We start from the raw sequence: 6862 nt of genomic DNA on the forward strand, positions 1-6862 counted from the left end.
TGCGGGGATCCGCAGGACCAGATTACTGAAGGAAAGGCCTATGGATCTCCTCACTCAAGAAACATTCCCACTCAATCTGTGCTCATCAGTCTGTCTACCTGTCTGTTCACCTGCCTGTCCATCACTCACTGAACACCGACTCTGGGCCACACACTACACTAGAAACTAGGTGGTCCTGGGGATTGAGCCCAGGCACTTTGCTGGGCCCAAGTGCTTGATGAGTAAGATGATCAGCTGGATGTTGTTCCTGCCTTTAAGGGATCTGTGCTCCAAGGGCAGGGGGTGGGCGGAGCCAAGGCCGCCACACACTGCCATGCATGTGGCAAGACGTGGGGAATGTGGTGGGAGAAGGACTAACTCTGACCCGAAGGGGCTCTGTGCAGACCCTCTGAACCACATCCACAGTGTGGGGTGTGAGATCTGACTGAGCAGATGTGTCAACCGAGGCAGTGAGAAGTGCTGTTCACGCCCTGGTAACCCAGAAAGTGCTGAATGTGTTTATTTTTTAAATGTCATGGGGATGCTAAATGAGTAAGGCAACGTGGGAACACAGCAGGGCTGGGAAAGAGAAGACATTTCCTTTGGCTCTGAACTTCCCCCTGATGCTTTCCTGTTGTTCTCAGCCCAGGCTTCCTGCAGCTCCTAAGTCACTCTAACCCTTCACTCTCCCTGAACCCCGACTAGTTTTACACACAAGTGCAAGTGGTGGAAACGACCACTTTTCCTTCTCTTAGTGCAAAGACAAAGAGTCCTACCAAGACAATTCTGTCCAAGTGCTTCTGCCACTGTGTGTGCAGAGAACAGCCTGAGGGCTACAGGCTAAGCTGAGTCCACGTGTTCTGTGAGGGTTCAGGGCATTGGTTTTTGGGAAGTAGGGCAAAAAGCCCACTTAGATTTTATAATCGTCTGTGGCCCTCCAAATGGCCACAGTATATAAATGGTATTACATGTGGAGAACAATGAGGGGGGAAACTTCCAAAAAAGCTTTTTGGGGAAAAAGACGAAGGGTACAGGTAATGATGTTAAAAAATAAATAAATGAAGTTGAAAAACATTGCCTTCGGCGTGAGAGGGAAGAAATAAAGATTAACAGGACTTGTCTTCTACCCGAAATGGGCAACTTGTTCCGAGTTCTCAATTCCATTCCTGGGGTGTAAGTCCCCAGCCCACCATCCCACAGACTGTAGAAGTTTGTGTGGATGGTGGGTCAGTGAGGCTGGGGCTTGCCCTGCCCTCCACTACTCAAGCCAGAATCTACCTTTTCCCCATTCAAGAAGATCCCCATGTGATTTTTCTTCAAAGTACTCTTCCTTAAACACTTGTGTATGAATGCTTCACCTGTTGGCTATCGCCCCCATTTTCAGAACACTGCCTAGCACTGAGGGGTCGGACGAGAAGGACTTGCAGAAGGCAGGTAACATATCATGTGGGCACCAGGATATTTTCGATAGGGCTGTTAATTCTGATAGAAAGTGAAGGGCCCACCAATGAGCGCTGGCTAACACATTATGGAACTTTTAAACAGCCATAAAAATAAGAGAGTTCTTTATGATTAACTTTGGAAATCTGTCCATTATTACTAAAAGGAAGGTATAAAACAGTTCTTAAGGTGCATACAGATTTTTAAAAAAATTTTTAGTTACAGATGGATGCAATATCTTTATTTTGTTTATTCATTTTTATGTGGTGCTGATGATCAAACCCAGTGCCTCACATGTGCGAGGCAAGTACTGCCACTGAGCCACAACCTCAGCCCCAAGGATTTTTATAAGAGAAGGAAATGTCTGCGCTTAACTTATTTTTGAATCATGCACAGAATTTTATTTTATTTTTATTTTTTGGTACCAGGGATGAAACTCAGGGACACTTGACCACTGAGCCACATACCTGGCCCTATTTTGTATTTTTATTTAGAGACAGGGCCTGAATTGCTTAGCACCTCACTTTTGCTGAGAATGGCTTTGAACTCGAGATCCTCCTGCCTCAGCTTCCCAAGAAGAGCTCGTTACTACAACTTTATCATTACAGGAAAGGAACTGGTTTGGAAGTTGAATAAATGAGAATAGAATTTTAGTAAAATGAAATCAGTTATCTGCTGATATAAGTTCCTCCCAGGAATTAAAACTGGGCAAAGTTACAGAGTGGGAGAGGGGACTTTTGCATTAAAAAAAAAAAATGTTTGCAATGTAACATATTGTTAGTTTAAAAAAAGGTAAAAATTTAAAAATATGAAAAGAATACAACTATAAATGTTTTTAAACTTATTATCCTAAATTATGGTTTTCATCCATGCCTCAAATACCTTGTGAAATGAAGAAAAAAATACATTGTTATTGCTATCTTGAAATGAAAGCTGTATTACAAACCAACAAAGAAATTAGTGCTGAATGTGATAGTTGTTCTAAAGAAAAAGTCCCTTCAAAGTCCTGTACTGACTACAATAGCAACCTTTTATGTCACCACTGTGGTCAGGCATGGGGTGTGGATGTAGTTGCACTGATTGAAAAGCTCAAGAATTAAGAATTCTTGGCGGAATTCTTGGTATTCTTTTGTTGGCATATATACACATATTCTTGGGGACTAATTAAAAAAACCCACTTTTTTATGTATTATAAGTCAGAATATTCTCAGTGATTGACTAGCCTATTAAAAGGCCACAGGAAAATATTTAAAAACTTACAAACTTTTTCCACCTTACATCTCAGGAAAAAATAAGTTTATTTTTAAAAACTGACAAAGAAGGTTGTCTTCTATGACAAGTACTAGCAACCCCCTGCGTGCCATTATAAAAACACAAAGACAGAGAGGAAGCAGACCAATCTCAACAGACTTTAAAAGCCTTTCAAATCCACTGTGGAATTATTCACCATTCATGTTAATAAAATTCTACTGATTCTTCTATTCCCATTCACTCAACTTCCAAACCAACTCCTTTCCTATAACAATAATGCTGAAGTAACAAGTTCTGTGCAGGATTCAAGTCTGAAAGAAGTCTTAAAGGAGTACCACTTTTTCCAGTTTATTAATCAAACAACATTTTAAAAACAATTTCAGGAATGATGTTTAGGTATGGTAAATATGTTTCCTTTCCCCCCAAAATTACTATTTAAATTTCTTTCCTCTGCCAATACAGCCAGCCTAACTAGAAAACGGAAATAAATCAGACAAAGGGAGGCTGAGGTCTATCCTTCATTATGCAAGATGGAACCTGTTGAAGAAATAATTGTAATTAAAATTAGTGGTAATAAAAATAACCATTTTCTTCTCAGAACTGCTCAATGCTGACAGATATTATACAAACAGCCCCCACAATCCCAGCCACTGAAAAAGACTTCATAAAAATTTTCCTCTAAGTACACAAACTTAAAATATAGTCTGCCTTGATTTAGTTCTTCACCCTCTTATTCAGCTTTACCACATTTGGAACAATCCTGTTGGCTTACTGATACACTGCCTTTCTCCTCAGAGGGCAGGGAGGGCCCTGGTCTTTTTGTTCCATGAGTGCTCATCCTTTGCAGGAGTCCCAAAGCAGTGGCAGGCCACGGCCAGGCTCCGAGTCCCTCCGTGGGCCAGCTGGTTGGCGCCTGAGTGGCCCTGCTGCTGTTGCGGAAAAGCCAGGAGCCAGCAATGCCTCCATTTCTTGCCTCTGAGAAGAGGAGAGAGCCGCACATCCCCACAAAGGGGACTTCCACCACACCTACGTGCATGGAAGACTTTATTAATTAGTGAGGACGCAATCTGCTTGCTTTGTCACCTTGCGGTAATTGACAGTCTCTCTCTGCTGTCCACTGGTTCTCCCTCTTCTTCCGGTCAACACATAGAAACAGTTTCTCTGCAAGTAAAGCTAATGCAAATCTGCTGACTTGCTTAACATGCTGGAAAATCCAATTAAAATAATGAGCCATTTCTCAGTGCCTAAGCCTGCAATTCCCTTGTATAAATTAGGTATTCTGTCTATGTGTTAACTCTTTCATACCCTGGACAGCTCTATGTACTTCCTACCTTGAATATCTAAAACTGTGCCTTGTCGGTATGCCACTTTCTATAATATTGTGATATAGAACAAAGAAACCCAGAGGTACCTGGCCACTCAACACTCCTGGAGTGAGTGGCTCTGGCAAACTATTTGACCTTGCTGGTGTCTCAGCACTTTCTTTAACTGGCCCACACCATTGGACTGGACCAAGGCAGAACTGACACCAGGGAAGCACCACTTCACTCCCATCCACACTGCTAAAAATTCTGTTGACTATTCTATTTCCATTTACTCAACTTCCAAACCGTTAGTCTTCAGTAATAAAATTTAACAAGAGTTCTTTACATGAGGCCCCAGAGCTGGATGCTTTTATTAGCACCCTCTCCTCATTGGCTCCTGATGACCCCATAAGGTATTATTAAGAAACTTGCTCAAACACACACATCCAGTTAAGTGGAAGGATCAATCAATAAACCAGGTATAGCTCCACAGTCAATGAACTGTTCATTAACACTATCTTCTTAGAGATACCAGAATATTCTAAAGACAAAAATATACCATATACATGGAATGGACAATTATTACCAGTCATTACTGACCTATTAAACTAAGACTGATTTTATTTGGTTGCACAGGCATTGAGGGAAAATAGGGATATTTGCTAACAAATAGAGGGCACTTCCACATCCATGAGTGGGTTACTGCTACCACCTGATCTGCTGCTCAGGGATTTGAAGAGTATATTGCTCAGCTGCCAGTGTGACTGTTCACACACAGCTAGATGTGCACCTGGGCAAATTACTCAACCTTTTGGGAATTGACCTTCTAGAATGTGAAGTGGGAATGTAAAACCCACTCCATATGCTACCAAAGGGATTGCGAGAGAGTCCATAGATGTAAATGAATGCAAAATGTCAGAAACAAGACACACTCAAAAAAATGTAACTAGGCTATTTTCATAGATTTCTTTACACCTTAAAGGCTAAGTAAACCGGCAAACTATAATAATATTTCAGGTATTTTTAAGGCTATAAAATACTCTTTATACTTATCACACCACATTCTCTCCATTTCTGTCTCCTAGTTCTTGTTTCCTGGCCTCATTCTGCAAGACAGTCACTATAAAATGAAAGATCCCATTATACCCTGTTTCATTTAAGCAGAGCAGCCTGAATTACGTTGTTTTTTAAAACGACAGTAGGTACTGTGTTTAACATATTATCTAAAGTTACTATTCAAAATAATTCTATTGAATGGGTCTTAGTCTCACTGAACAAATGAGGAAAACAGGTTCAGAGAAATTAGGAACTTGCCTAAAATCAAATAGTGAGCAGAATAGATGGTCAAGTTAATAATGAAGATCTGTTCTCCAAAGTCGAGTCTCTTTTCCTGCAAAATCTTTTTGAAAATTTTTTTTAATTAATTCATTATAGCTATATAGAATAGTGAGGTTCATTTTGACATAATCACACCTGCATATAATATTATTTGCTCCATTTCAGTCCCCAGTACTTACTTCCTCCCTCCTTTCTCCCCTCTGCATGATCCCTCTACTCCCCTGGCCTTCACCCATTTATTTACTGGTTTTACAAATTGGTACTTTACAGGTATACACAAAGGTGGAATTCACTGTGGTACATGCACACAGCATAATTTGGTCAACCTCATTCCCATGTTCCTTCCCTTTCCCCCACCACCCTTAACCTCCCCTCCTCCACTCATGTCCCTTCCATTTTCATGGGGTCCCCACCAACCCATTTCCTCCTTATTTTGCTCCAGCTTCTGCATATGAGAGAAAACATTTGACCCTCAACTTTCTGAGTCAGGCTTATTTTATTTAGGATGATGTTCTCCAGTTTCAACCATTTTTCAGCAAGGGCCATAATTTCATTCTTCTTTATAACTGAGTTAAACTCCACTGGGTACATAAACCACATTTTCTTTATCCATTCATCTGTTGATGGGTATATAGTTTTTGTAGTCATTACTTTGTCATTACTATAATCTTGTAGTCATTACTTTGAGGGCCACATAATGTCATGTAGAGATGTTCCTTAATTTCCTAAATCATTTCTGTTACTAGCGCTGAAAAAATGGCCGATTTTTTGATTGATAGCCACCAGCACTATATTCCAATTCTTTGAGTCATTAGCTGTTTTTTTCCTATTGAACTATTTCTGTGTGATACATTCTCAGAAATGAGTTGCTTGGACAGAAGAAGCAGAGTGCTCTCTTTATGGGACTTGTCTAGATTGCCATGTTGCATCGAGTGTTGTGTAGCACCACCAGCCACAAAAAGCCATGATTTAGAAAAGAGTACTCTTTCAGCTGCTCTGGCCAGCTCAGTGCTAGTGGCTTCCCGAGTTTGTGCTAGAGAGGGCCTTACTCAATAGCCCTTTTAACAAGCTCCTTAGGGTATTTTCCCGAGGAGAGGATATATTAGTTACAGCTGAGTTCACTGCTCCTGTGAAGGAAGGGGATTCTATGGGATGGGCTAGTAGGTTCCACCCTGCTTCTTTAAGGATGCAGCCGAGGAATTCTTTCAACATATAATTCATTTATTAATTACAAAGTAGATTTTTATTAAGGGAAAAGGGATTCTGTTGAGATATCAGAATAGTTTAGAGCCCAGCTGCAGAGTTGGACTGCCTGGATCTGACTTCCAGCTCCCTGTTTACCTACTGTGTGACCTGGGCAAGGTGCTTGTTAGCACCTTGAACTTTTTGCAGTCTCCACAAAATTATACTACTGTGTGTTCAGCTGAATTCTTTCCCTGCAGCACTCCCTCAAGGGTCTTGCCAATGTTAGCTTGCATTATGCGGGACAAGAGCGATATCAAGTTACTTAACACGACTGGAGAAACCTGCAGGAGGAGAAGGGGTTGGAG

The sequence above is a fragment of the Callospermophilus lateralis genome, unplaced genomic scaffold (assembly GCF_048772815.1).
Source record: "Callospermophilus lateralis isolate mCalLat2 unplaced genomic scaffold, mCalLat2.hap1 Scaffold_1857, whole genome shotgun sequence".
In the NCBI taxonomy this organism is placed as follows: domain Eukaryota; kingdom Metazoa; phylum Chordata; class Mammalia; order Rodentia; family Sciuridae; genus Callospermophilus; species Callospermophilus lateralis.